The sequence below is a fragment of the Equus quagga genome, chromosome 17 (assembly GCF_021613505.1).
Source record: "Equus quagga isolate Etosha38 chromosome 17, UCLA_HA_Equagga_1.0, whole genome shotgun sequence".
Lineage (NCBI taxonomy): Eukaryota > Metazoa > Chordata > Mammalia > Perissodactyla > Equidae > Equus > Equus quagga.
Window position 1 is genome coordinate 48000993 of NC_060283.1, and position 14505 is coordinate 48015497.

Here is a 14505-nt window from a genome sequence, read left to right on the forward strand (position 1 = left end):
GACTCAACAAGCGTATCATTAATTAGTGAACGGAAGGAACCTGAGGCATGAGGAGACTAAGGAATTGATAAACATTGTCTAAGAGAGACAGAGAGTATTGTTTTCAAGAAAAATAAGTACCCTGGATTTGGACCCCATCCTTACACTATAGAATTGCACTAAAATTCACTTCTTGGAAACTCACATATATATCTAATAAACTTCCCCACATTGGCAAGATGGCTCTAGAAATTAGTTACCATTTCTAAGTTGGCTTTGGCAAAGCATTCTGAAAGTTTCTGAAATATAATCACCAGTTGATAAATTCTCTGCTCTCAAGGGCTTTGCGATCACTGATGAAAAAAATGCAGCCATTCTCCACCAGCCTCTGAAAGAACTGCATTTTTATGTGTTTCCCTATTATTTTGATGTAAAAAAGCTGAAAGGACACCCAGTGACGGGAAGATTGGCATGAAATTTCAGGCCAATTCCTGCAAACAGGAACAGTTGGTGATGAAGACAAAGATTGCCAGCCTTCGGTCTGCTTGGGCAGGATTGGTCCCTGACTTGGAGGTTGTGAATCTGGAGCAAACTCTTGCAGGTAAGTTCTTGAACTAAACTTATAGGCAAAAAAAACCTCTCGAGATCCGCAGTACCCTAAAAAAGAAAGAATGAGCAAGTGCCTACGATGTGGCTTTGGAGCAGGTGGTTTAAGCCTGCACACAAATAAAGCAATAATTTTGATATACTCTTGTGAGTAAAGATAATCGTTTTTTAGTGTCTGTAAGCTTACTCAGGTGTGCCGTTTGTTCAACACGCTGCTCAGGTCTCCAGACTGTGCAGATTTGCTCAATAATTACTTTACTGAAAACCAGATTACTTATTGTTTGGATGTCAGCTACCTGAGAGTGTGCCAAAGAACTCTCAGACAACTGGGAATCGCCAACAATGCTTGCCTGACGAAGGCGTCTGCATTTTTCACATCATGTGTGCTGCTGGGGTGGGCAAACTGGTTCAGGGAAATAATCTTCATTCCACACTGCAGGAGGCCTCCACCGATCCACCTCCACACCAGCAAGAGAAATATCAGACGATTGTTTTCTCTGATGGGCTTGTGCTCTGAGCTTTTAACCCAGAAGAACAAATAATCTGACATTTGTCCCTCTGGCAACCTCCTCTGTTTGAGAACTTCTAAAGTGCTATTGATACCATGATCAGAAAATTCAATATTCTAGAAATTAGGTCTGCTGCGAAAACTTGAATACAAACAGAAGATATATACATGTATATATATTAACCAATATAAACACAAGTCTTAGAGATGTTTGCTTTCTATAGTGAAGAGCTATTAAAAGTCAGGAGTTAGTCTGCTCGATTGAAACCTGCTTCAACTTTCTACTTGTTACTTAGTCTCTCTAAACTCATTCTCTTCTTCCTAAAATGGGGCTAAAATAGTAATTTCTCATAGGCTTTTTTTAGTTTTAAATGAGGAAAAATACATGTAGAAGCATCTGGCAAGGAACCATTCACTAGCTAACATGTATTGGAGGTTTATCATCAACTGAAAGTTCAAACAGAAATAGATTGGAATTTGCAGCTGGCAGGACAATTTTTCTAATCCCCTATCTCTCTAATATTGCAGTCCCTGTGTAGTGCTGAGCACAGTGCCTCGTACACAAACAGAGATTGGTAAACATTAGTTCTTCTTCTTCTTCTTCTTGTATGCTCTGAGGTTTAGGAGGCAAAGATCATTCAATCGATAATCAATTATTCTAAGTGCTTACTGAGTACTGCGGTTGGAGTGAGGGAAGTGGAAGGACTTAAAACATGGAGATTGCAATTTAGTTGGTGAGGCTGACTTATACATATTTAGACATACCCGGGCTACGAGGCCTGGCTTTTAAGGAAGAACATGAAGTTTGGAGTTAGAAGATTTCAAGTTCTGGTCTGCTACTTACCAAGTGGCTCCTTGAACAATCCAGGTAACTCTGACCCTCAGACTCCTTAATCTGTGGAATGATTGTAACAAAAACCAGGTTTGTGGTCAGGATAAAATGAGATAGTGTACATAAAACTCTTTATTAAAGGGCGTAAACATATTAGCTATTGTTCTCAAGAGTTATAAATTGAAATCTTGTATAACAAGTGTCTAATTAGGCAAATAGTGAAAAGTGTTGAGAGACCAGAGAGATTGCCAGATCTAGAATAACCTTAGAAAATTTCATAGAGAAAATGGACCTAAAGCTAAGCATCAAAGGAAGGATATGGTTTAGAAACAGATAAAGGGAAGTAAATTTTCCAGTGGGGAAAGCAACATGAGCAAATGCACAGAGCTAGAGATGCTAGACACACACTAGAACTATGAGTCGGCCAGTCCTGCTGGGATGTAGAATTCAGATAGAGAGGCAGCGGCAGTCAGGATAAATGGTTGCTGTTGAGTGTGGTGATCAGAAGTAAAAAGTAAGATACAAAGAAAAAGGTAAGATAAAAAAAGTGTGGTAAAAAGTCAGATGGCCCAGAGCTTGATTCTGGGCTCTGCCACCCACAAACTGTGTAATCTTGGGCAAGTCAAATGTTCTTCATGGAAATGATGCCTAACTCTCAGGATTGTTATAAATATTAAATGGATCAATACATATGAAGCATATAGCCCTGTGCCTGGTATGTCATAATGACTTAGAAAATGATAGATACTATCCAGTGGTATTTAATCGTTCTGACCCTTTCATGTGGATTTTTATTAGTAGTTATCAGACAACCAAAAGCAGTCTGTATTTAATTACTCATGGCACAAATAACAACAACAATGGAAAACACTCACAATTCTATCAGCCAAACAAATCGATCACTTAATTTTTTCAGATTCCCTTTTGACCATATACCTATCAATACATTTTTCATAGTTTTAACAACAGTATAGATGAAAGTTTGACAGTAGATGCTGTGTACATATTTTTTTCAATTATACATTCAAATACTATGTATAAATCTTTTCTAATCTTGAGTCTACGGGAGTTTTTGGAAACTCAAACTCTTGAAGACATTTTCGAAGCTTCAGATCACCTCTCTCATTTTCAAGGGAGGTGTTATGAATTATGTTTATTTCTTGAATTTGTTTATCTGTGTCCCTCATCTGAATTTTTGGGAAGTACGGTAGGATGGAAAAAGACCTGAAGCATGATTCTCAGCTATGTCCCCCCAAGGGGACATTTGACAATGACTGGAGACATTTTTGGTGTCAAAACTAGGAGTTGAGGGGGGATGGTGCTATTGGCATCTAGTTGGTAGAGGCAGGGATCTATACAAACATAATGCACAGGAAATCCTTCCACTGCCAACAAAATGTCAATAGTGTTAGAGCTGACAACTTTGACCCTGGTAATTTCTTTCATCCTCACTTTCTTGAGTTAGGTTATATGACATGGCCAAAGGTACTTGAAGGAAATAACTAAGCTTTAGATGATGTAACTTAAGAATGTGTTTCCTTTACTCCTTTATGTCTGTGTCAACTCACTCTAAGCCTGTTTTCGTCAGCTGCAGTAGAACTGGAGCTCCTGGAAAACCCTGCTTCACCATCGGCAGGCATAGCCACTATGTTTGTGTTTAGCTTGGTGCAAACAAGTGGATCATCACTATTTGGACTCAGTAAATTGCAGATTGAAACTTTCAATGAGAACCTGTTCGACTGCCCACAAACATCATCTACTAGAAGTCTGCTTTCTACTGGGAGCAAAGTGCTGTTTCAGGAGCTCATCTCATTCGTAATATTTGTGATGCCTTTTGTAACGCTATATTTTATCAAATTTAATAAGCCATCAATTCAGCGGTTTGTATTCCGCTGAGAAAGAGCAAAAATGGTGCCAATTTTAATTGTAAGAAGCTGTTTATGGTAAGATATATGCCAATTTCAGATATGTTAAAATGCAGGAAAAAAGTACATCCTAAAGTTGTTGAAGTGTATCATTATTGTCCATATTATTGAATCACATTAGACTTATTTTCCTTTTGAAATATTATATGTCTTCAGTATTTAGATTTTATTTTTGAATAACTTCAGTATTTTAAAACTGTGATGCTCTAAATTATGACCATGCTAAATATGAGTAAAAACTGTGTTCAACAAAAATAGATTGCCAGTCTGGGTGGAGGGGCACATACCCAGCAATTCTTGTATCTTGAGGAATATAAAGGAGAAAATGTTTTGAAATCCCTGGAAAAATTTATAACATTATAATGTATCTCTCTTTGTATGTGTGTATAAATATATATTTCTGTTTGTGTTCATTAGTGTATTTGCTTCTATCAGACTTTAGATGATGGCTCCTCCCTCACTAACTTTGACTTTCAGAATTCCATTCGGTTATTTGATTATAATTCCTCAATCTTCCATAATAATATTGATCCAGTCCTAAAAGTTCCTTAACCTCTACCCAACAGCCCTAAATGAGAAACATAACTAATTTTGGCAATAATGAGAAGCAGAGCTAAGTGAATCCTTTTGACTCCGTCTAATTTATTTGTTCTTTGCAGCTGTTGGAAAAGTCACAAAGTGGCGTGTCAGGGTGTAGCACAGGTAATGATTGAAAACTAAGGTCCAAGGCCAACGATGGGTAGGGCTAGCCAGCCATAGAAAGGAGAGCTTGTGTTGTTTGTGACTCAGTCCTAGGTTAAATCGGAAAATCTGAATATGATGGTCATGATGAAACAGCAAAGTTCCTTAACAGGTCAGTTAAGAAGCTTACCAGAATCTAGGTCCATCAGCCCCACATCATTGGCGGTTCACACATAGGAAGAGTTTAGTTTGGATTGCCTACTTTCAGACTAACTAGGGGAATATAATTTTTTTTTAAAGTTGCTATTTGAATGAAAACATGCAAAATCCATTTCTGTGGAGCAATTTGCCATCTTCAAGATTGCTTTCTTCAAGTCTTCTTCTTAAAGTGAACAAAAACCCTTTTCACTATAAATTCAAGTAAAATAGTAAAGTGATAGTGTAGTTTGTACTCAAAATGGCTGACAAAAACCTTCCATTTCCAGTATAGCTCCACAATCTTTTCCTGAGAAAAGAATCCAAGATGCTTCCTTCTCTGTACAAAAAAAATGCTAAAACACAGAAAATGAATCACTTCCATATATTTACATCTAATTAAAGAAAAAATTATATTTTTTGAATAACATGCAAATAAATATTTGTAGCTGCTCAGTCTGAAATATGGCACCAGAAGATACAAACAACTCACACAAAAAAGAACCAAATCATGGCAAAGCAGTTGAATGGAATGACTAAAAAATCAGCTTGTATGAATTAATTACTGACTTAGCCAGGGATGTTGAACATCAAGACTGGTGAATTTCTAAATCGAAATGAGAACTTTAAAGTTTACTTTAAACTCTAAAAAGCAGCTTCTTTTTGACAAGGACAAAATGAAGCACAAAGCCATATAGTCAGCCCTCTTGTGGCAAATATAGATAATGACAGAAATAATCATCTAAAAATTTCTATACAAGACATTTTTCATAGGCTCAGAATTATTTTTCTCTTATATTAAATTTCAGATATTGTTTACCTAAAAAAGAAAACTCTTCATAGGTTTTCGCAAGCACAGAGCAGAGAGTAAGTTTCCAGACTTTGAAGCCAAAAAATTTGATGCAAAATCCCCTTTTTGCCTCTCAACAGCTGCAGCCAGATGTCTTGGGCAAGGCTCTCAACCTGCGGAAAACTCTGTTTCCATAAACATGAAATGAGGAAGGGATATTTGTTTGACAAGCTCACCAAGATTATTTACAGGGTCAAATAAAATAATGCACATGGAAGAATTTTTAAACTGAAGAGCCCCACAAATGCAACGTATTATTCGATGAGCCAAAGAAGCGACTAAACACCATTAAGCTGATCTAAGACACTGACTTGAAATGTAGTGTGTTCTTGATCCATTCCAATCTTAAGAGCCTTTTGATTCTTAAATACCCACATTTTATTTATTTGTTTATTTATTTAGTGGTAACATTGGTTTGTAATAGTCTATAAATTTCAGGTGTACATCATTATATTTCAATTTCTGTGTAGATTACATCATGTTCACCACCCGAAGACTAGTTAGAATCCATCACCACACACATGTGCCTAATCACCCCTCTTGCTCTTCTCCGTCCCTGCTTCCCCTCTAGTAACCAACAATCCAATCTCTCTCTCTCTGTGTTTGTTTGTTGTTGTTTTTATCTTCTACTTATGAGTGAGATCATATGATATTTTACTTTCTCCCTCTGACTTATTTTGCTTAGCATAATACCCTCAAGGTCCATCCATGTTTTCTCAAATGGCCAACTTCCATCCTTTTTAATGGCTGAGTAGTATTCCATTGGGTGTATATGTCACATCTTCTTTATCCATCCATCTCTTGATGGGCACCTGTGAATAATGGTACGATGAATCTAGGGGGTACATGTATCTTTATGCATTCATGTTTTCAGGTTCTTTGGATAAATATCCAGCAGTAGAGTAGCTGGATTCCATGGTAGTTCCATTCTTAATTTTTTGAGGAATCTCCATATTGTTTTCCACAGTGGCTGCACCAGTTTGCACTCCCACCAGAAGTGTATGAGAGTTCCCTTTTCTGTACATCCTCTCCAACACTTTTTATTTCCTGTCTTGTTAGCCATTCTGACGGTGTGTGGTGAGATCTCACTGCAGTTTTGATTTGCCTTTTTCCTGATAATTAGTGATGTCGAACACCTTTTCATGTGCCTGTGGGCCATCTGTATATCTTCTTTGGAGAAATCTCTGTTCAGATCTTTTTCCCATTTTTTAATTGGGTTGTTGGTTTTTTGTTGTTGAGATGTATGAGTTCTTTGTATATTTTGGATATTAACCCCTTATCATACATATGGTTTGTAAATACCTTCTCCCAATTGTTAGGTTGTCTTTTCATTTTTATCAGTGGTTTCCTTTGTTGTGCAGAAGATTTTTAGTTTGATTTAGTCCTGTTTCTTTATTTTTTCTAATGTTTCCCTTGTCGGGTCAGACATGGTACTTGAAAATATGCTGCCAAGACTGATGTCGAAGACCGCACTGCCTATGTCTTCTTCTAGAGGTTACATGGTTTCAGATCTTACATTTAACACTTTAATCCACTTTGAGTTAACTTTTGTGTATGGTGCAAGGCAGTGGTCTGCTTTTATTCTTTTGCATGTGGCTGTGCAGTTTTCCCAACACCATTTATTGAAGAGACTTTCCTTTCTCCATTGTATGTTCTTGGCTCCCTTGTTGAAAATTAGCTGTCCACAGATGTGCAAGCTTATTTCTGGGATCTCAATTCTGTTCCATTGATCTCTGTGTCTGTTTTTGTGCCAGTACCAGGCTGTTTTGATTACTATAGCTTTGTAGTATATTTTGAAATCAGAGAGTGTGATACCTCCAACTTTGTTCTTTTGTCTCAGAATTTCTTTGCCTATTCAGGGTCTTTTGTTGCTCCATATAAATTTTAGGATTCTTTGTTCTATTTCTGTGAAAAGTGGTGTTGGAAATTTGATAGGGATTGCGTTGAATCTGTAGATTGCTTTAGGAAGTATGGACATTTTAACTATGTTAATCCTTCCAATCCAATAGCATGGAATATCTTTCCATTTCTTTGTGTCATCTTCATTTCTTTCAACAGTGTTTTATGGTTTTCATTGTACAGGTCTTTCACCTGTTTGGTTAAGCTTATTCCTAGCTATTTTATTCTTTTTGTTGCAGTTGTAAATGGGAATGTATTCTTAATTTCTCTTTCTGCTACTTCACTGTTAGTGTATAGAAGTGAAACTGATTTTTGTATGTTGATTTTGTATCCTGCAACTTTACCATATTCATTTATTATTTCTAAAAGTTTTTTGGTGGATTCATTAGTTTTATTTCTATAAAATCATGTCATCTGAAAATAGTGACAGTTTCACTTCTTCTTTTCCAATTTGGATCTCTTTTATTTCTTTTTCTTGCCTGATTGCTCTGGCTAGGATTTCCAATACTATGTTAAATAAGAGTGGTGAAAATAGGAATCTGTCTGGTTTCTGTTCTTAGAGGGATAGCTTTCAGTTGTTTTCTCCATTGAGAATGATATTAGCTGTGGGTTTGTCATATATGGTCTTTATTATGTTGATGTACTTTCCTTCTATACCCATTTTATTCAGAGTTTTTATCATAAATGGATGCTGTATCTTGTCAAATGTTTTCTCTGGATCTATTGAGATTATTGTGTGATTTTTATTATTCATTTGTTAATGTGGCATATCACATTGACTGATTTGCGAATGCTGAACCATCCCTGCATCCCTGGAATAAATCCCACTTGATGATGGTGTATGATCTGTTTGATGTACTGTTGTATTCAATTTGCTAGTATTTTGTTGAGGATTTTTGAATCGATCAATATCACTGCTGAGTGATATTGGCCTGTAATTTTCTTTTTTTATGTGTCCTTGTCTTGTTTTGGTATCAGGGTAATGTTGTCTTGATAGAATGAGTTAGGAAGCCTCCCCTCCTCTTCAATTTTTTTGGAAGAGTTTGAGAAAGATAGATATTAAGTCTTCCTTGAATGTTTGGTAGAATTCACCAAGGAAGCCATCTGGTCCTGGACTTTTATTTTTTGGGAGGTTTTTGATTACTGTTTCAATCTCCTTACTGGTGACTGGTCTATTCAAATTCTCTGTTTCTTCTTGATTCAATTTTGGAAGATTGTATGATTGTAAGAATTTATCCACTTCTTCTATATTACCCAATTTGTTGATGTATAGCTTTTCATAGTATTCTCTTATAATCTTGTATTTCTGAGGCATCCATTGTAATTCTTCTCTTTCATTTCTGATTTTATTTATTTGACCCTTCTCTCTTTTTTTTTGTGGTGAGTCTAGCTAAAGATTTGTCAATTTTGTTTATCTTTTTAAAGAACCAGCTCTTAGTTTCATTGATTTATCCTGCAGTTTTTTAAGTCTCTATTTCATTTATTTCTGCTCTTATTTTTTTAATGTCCTTCCTTCTACTGATTTTGAGTTTTGTTTGTTCTTCTTTTTCCAGTTCCTTTAGGTGCACTGTTACATTGTTTATTCGAGATTTTTCTTGTTTGTTGAGGTAGGCCTGTAATGCTACAAGCTTTCCTCTTAGAACTGCTTTTGCTGTATCCCTTAAATTTTGACATATTGTATTTTCATTTTCTTTTGTCTCCAGGCATTTTTTGATTTATCCTTTGATTTCTTCATTGACCCAGTCATTGTTCAGTATTATTTTGTTTAATCTCCACATATTTGTGGCTTTTCCAATTTTCTTCCTGTAGTCGATTTCTCGTTTCATACCATTGTGGTCAGGAAAGATGCATGGTATTATTTCAATCTTCTTAAACTTATTGAGACTTGTTTTGTGGCCTAATATGTGTTATATCCTGGAGAATGTTCCATGTGCATTTGAAAAGAATGTATATTCTGTGCGTTTTGGATGCGATGTTCTGTGTATATCTACTAAGTCCGTCTGGTCTAATGTATCGTTTAAGGCCAATGTTTCCCTATTAATCTTCTGTTTGGATGCTCTATCCATTGGTGTAAGTGGAGTGTAAAAGTCCCCTACTATTATCGTGCTGCTGTTTATTTCTCCTTTTATATCTGTAAATAATTGTTTTACAAATTTGGGTGCTCCTATGTTGGGTACATAAATATTTACAAGTGTTATATCCTCTTGTTGGATCATTCCCTTTATCAATATATAGTGCCTTTCTTTGTCTCTTGTTACAGTTTCTGTTTACAACTCTTTTTTTGTCTGATATAAGTATTGCTACCCCAGCTTTCTTTTCACTGCCATTTTCATGGAGTATCTTTTTCAATCCCTTCACTTTCTGTTTGTGAGTGTCTTTCAGTCTGAAGTGTGTCTCTTGTATGGAGCATATGTATGGGTCTTGTTTTTTTAATCCAATCAGCTACTCTATATCTTTTGACTGGAGCATTTATTCCCTTGATATGTAAAGTAGCTATTGATAAGAATGTACTTATTGCCATTTTCTTACTTTTTTCTGAGTGTTTTAGTAGTTCTTTTCCATTCCTTTCTTCTTCTCTTGTTCTCTTCCCTTGTAGTTTGATGGCTTTCTTTAGTATTATGTTTGGTTTCCTTTCTCTTATTTTTTTGTGTATTTACTGTAGGTTTTTGGTTTGTGAGTATGATAAGGTTCATACATATAACCTATGAATATAGCAATCTATATTAAGTTGATGATCTCTAGTTTGACCTCTTGCTAAAAGCTCCACTCTTTTACTCCCCTCCTACCACGTTTTATGTTTTTGATGTCATATCTAATCTCTGCTTTTGTGCATGTGTATCCATTACCCTCTTATCATGGAAATAGGTAATTATAGTACTTTTGTCTTTTGACCTTCATATTATCTTCATAGGTGGCTGATCTGCTACCTTTACTTTATATTTGCCTGTATGAATGATTTTATTTTATTTTTTTTGTAATTTTCTTGTTGGTAAGGTTTTTGCTGAGAAGTCAGCTGATAGCATTATAGGGTTTCCTATGTATGCAACTTGTTGCCTTTCTCTTGCAACTTTTAGATTCTCTCTTTATCTTTAATTCTTGACATTTTATTATAATGTGTCTTGGTGTGGGCCTCTTTGGGTTTATCTTGTTTGGTGCTCTCTGTGCTTCCTGTACCTGGATATCTGTTTCCTTCCTAATGTTAGGAAAGTTTTCAGCTATTATTTCTTCAAATAGATTGTCTGCTCATTTGTTTCTCACTTCTCCTTCTGGTACACCTGTGATATGAATGTTAGTGCACTTGGTATTGTCCCAGAGGTCCCTTAGACTGTCCTCATTCTTTTTAATTCTTTTTTCTTCTATCTGTTCAGCTTGGGTAATTTCCTCTAGGGTTTCATCCAGCTTGCTGATCCATTCTTCTGTATCATCTACTCTGCTATTGAATCCCTCTAGTGGATTTTTCATTTCCAGTATTATATTCTTCATTTCTGATTCGTCCTTTTTTATATTTTCTAATTCTTTGTTGAAGTTCTCACTGAGTTCATTAATTCTTCTCCCAAGATCAGCGAGCATCCTTATGACTATTAGTTTGTACTCTTTGTCAGGTAAATTGAGTATCTCTGCTTAATTTAGTTCTTTTTCTGGGGTTTTGTCCTGCTCCCCTACTTGAAACATATTCTTTTATCTCATTTTGCCTCTTTCTTTGTGCTTATATCTATGTATTAGTTCAGCTATGTCTCCTGACCTTGTTGAGGTGGTGTTATGTAAGAGATGCCTTATGAGGCTTAGCAATGTGCTTCCCTCTTGTCACCAGTTCCAAGTGTTCCAGGAGTAATCCCTGTGTGGGATATGTGTGTCCTTCTATTGTGGCAGGGTTGCTCTTGCTGCAGATGCCTGGGACTAGGCTGCCCCCCTGGCTGGCTGGTTGTAATGCTCAGATGCATATGACGGCTATGGTCCTTTCAGTCACTTCATTGGGCCAGGAAATCCCAAGCACAGTTGGCTGCACATTCCTTTTGCAGCTTTTCTGTTAAGTAAGTAGGCCCCCAGTGTGGCTGGTTGCTAGGCTCAGGGGCTTACAATTGCTGTAGTCCTCCAACCTGTAAGGCTGTTGTCAGCTCTGAGAATTGCAGCTGTGTGGGGCTGGCCCTAGGCATGGGAGCACCCAATTGTTTCAGGCTCTGGAAGGAGGGGAAGATCCTCTATGTGGCTGTTTGAGAAGCACAAGTCTGCTGCAGCTGACAAGCCCCAATGCCTGCAGGGCCACACACCCTGTCAACATAGTTCTGCACCATGAGCAAGCCCCGACCCACTGGAGTGGACCCAGTTGCTCCACTGTAGAGACTCCACACACTCCATCAACACAGGCCCGCCCCTCTTGCATGCTCTTCCCTGCAGAGGCAGACTGACTCACTCGGCTGTAGATGTTCCAGGTATTCCACCTGTGTGGGCCCACAAATTGCCTGAGGGCTTGCTGTTGGGTGGGGCCAGTCCCTAGGGCTGGCTCCCTGCCCTGGCTGAGCTGGATTAAAATGGTGCTCTAGTGGATGGGGCAGACCTCTGTGTTAACAGACCCCGGGAACAGCCCCAATGGCATCTGCCAGCATCTGGGTCAGCATGCCTGTACTAGGTCACAATAATGGCTGCTGCCAATGTCTCAGTCCCTGGGGAGGTGACCCAAGCCTGGGGAGGTCTCACCTCTCACAGAGATGCACCCAGAGCTTATCAAGTGAGTGTCTTTTCACCAAAGAACTGTGAACCTTTCTTTATGGTGATTTTAGGTTGCTCTCTGAAACAGGTGAATTTGTGTGTGGACTCTTTAAGAGCATGCTTTTTTCTCCCTTATGTCTGATAGCTTTCCTAGGGGTATTCCCTGTTGTTGTTAATAGACAGCAAAGCCAGATGTTATGACACTCATCTTGGTTGTGCTGAGTCCAAAAGCTGCTTATTGTGGTAACTCCACCCTGCTAAGATCCTTCACTTCTCTGGAGAAGGCTTCATACCTTAGGATTGATCCTGGCAGGCCATGAAACAGCAAGAAGTTGGCTTTTTTCTCTTCAGAAAGGATTTTCTGCCTTTTCCACCTCAATCAGTACTGTCCCTTGTTGGGGAGGTTCTTTTTATCCAGCTTTCTGTTCTCTCTCAGGGGTAATTGTTCCAAGAGTAGTTGTAAATTTGTTGTTTCCCTGGGAGGAGGTGGGTTCAGAGTCTGCCTACGCCACTATCTTGACACTGTCCAAATATCCACATTTTAAAATGAACTATTTTTTTATTTTGCATTTCTCTTCCTCCAGTCTTTTAATTTTTAAATTCTCCCAGGTTCCTTTCAGCTTTTTATTGGCTTTAATAATATTTATCTTTCATGCTGTTTAAAATTTTGCTCTTCCTCATTGTGATCATATTGTCTCTATTCTCAGCTTATATCATCATTTATATATTCTCTGGTCTCTTTGTAATTGAGTGCCTAGTATGTGACAATTACTATTACTATCCTATGTTCTGGGGATACAGTGGTAAAAAGACAGTTTTCCCCCCTCATGGATCTTATAATAAACATATATATATATATATATATATATATATATATATATATATATATATATATAATGCTGGGTATTCTTAAATGCTTTGAACAAAGAGAAATCAGTAGTTCAAAAATAATGGGGGTGAGGTGGAGGTAAAACCATTCTAGACTGAAGGAGAGAAAGTGCCAATATTCTGAGGGAGAAAGAGCAAGAAGGCCAGCATCAGTGGGATAAGCATTGTAAAAAGTGGGAAGGAGTTGAGGAAAGACAGCCCATTTCAGATCATGAATAACTTTGTTGGCCTTGGACAGGAGTCTGTGCTTAATTCCAAGAGTGGTGGAATTCACTGGGGACTTTAGGGTAATTGTAATGATATGATCTGATCCCTATCGGCACAGATCACATGCCATATGGAGGATGAACAGTGGTGAGACAAGAGTCGATGGCTTTTCCTATGTTCCTCCAGAGATGATGATTGTTTGGACTTGGATAGTGTTGGTGGAGATGATGCAAAGAGGTCAGTTTCAAAGTATATTTTGAAAGGATATGGGAAAAGGGGAAGAGAGCCTTCAAGGGCTATCTTGAGCTTTTGATTTGTTCAACTTGATGAGCTGTGATGCAACATAGCTGGAGGAGATTGAGGAAGAAGTAGATTTTTATGGTGGTGGCAGGGAACCTAATAGTTCTGTTACAGACATGTCAAGTTTGAGGTGTTGCATATTTGAGTCAGGAGTTTGGAGCAGTCTGGGATAGAGATATAAATTTGAGAGTCTTCAGTTTATAGATAGCATTTAATCTTATAACACTGGGAAGTGAGTCTTGATAAAAACCAAAAAAATGTGAATATTAAGCCCTGGGACACTTCAATATGTAAAGGTTGGGAAGAGGGAGAACCAGTAAAGAAAGATAAGAAGGAAAAGCTGACAAGGTAGAAGGAATATCAGAAGAGAGTAGTGACCCAGAAGCCAAGTGAAGAAGTGTTTCAAAGATGAACAAGAGTCAGACTTCACAGAGAGGAGTAAGATGAGTGCGAGAGTGAACCATTGGATGGGACAAGAGGAGGACATTGGCGATTGTACTAGACATCCTTGCACACCACCTCAGAATCCTCTCCACCTCATCTCTGACTCTAGTCATTGCTGTAGTGGACAATACCCACTCCAGCTTTGACCTGCTTCTCCCACATGCAAGCAGATAGTGCCTTGGCACTGGTCCACCATATATACCTCTGTCTTCTGCCTTGGTGCTGTGGAGTGAGTCACCCACAGGAACTTCCTCTGCACTCGCACAGGTACATCCAGCAAGTATGGGGGATTTATTGTGTATGGGACTACCCTTGACCAAAAGGGAACAGAAACCTATGGATTAATGCTTCCTACTCCTATCCCCCTGGTGAACAGTTTTGAGATGCATCTCATAACGGTCCTCAGAAGGTCTCAGAAGGACTGACCACTAGTCATCCATAGTGATGGCTGGCTTACAATTATATTCTTGTATTCTCTTCCCTC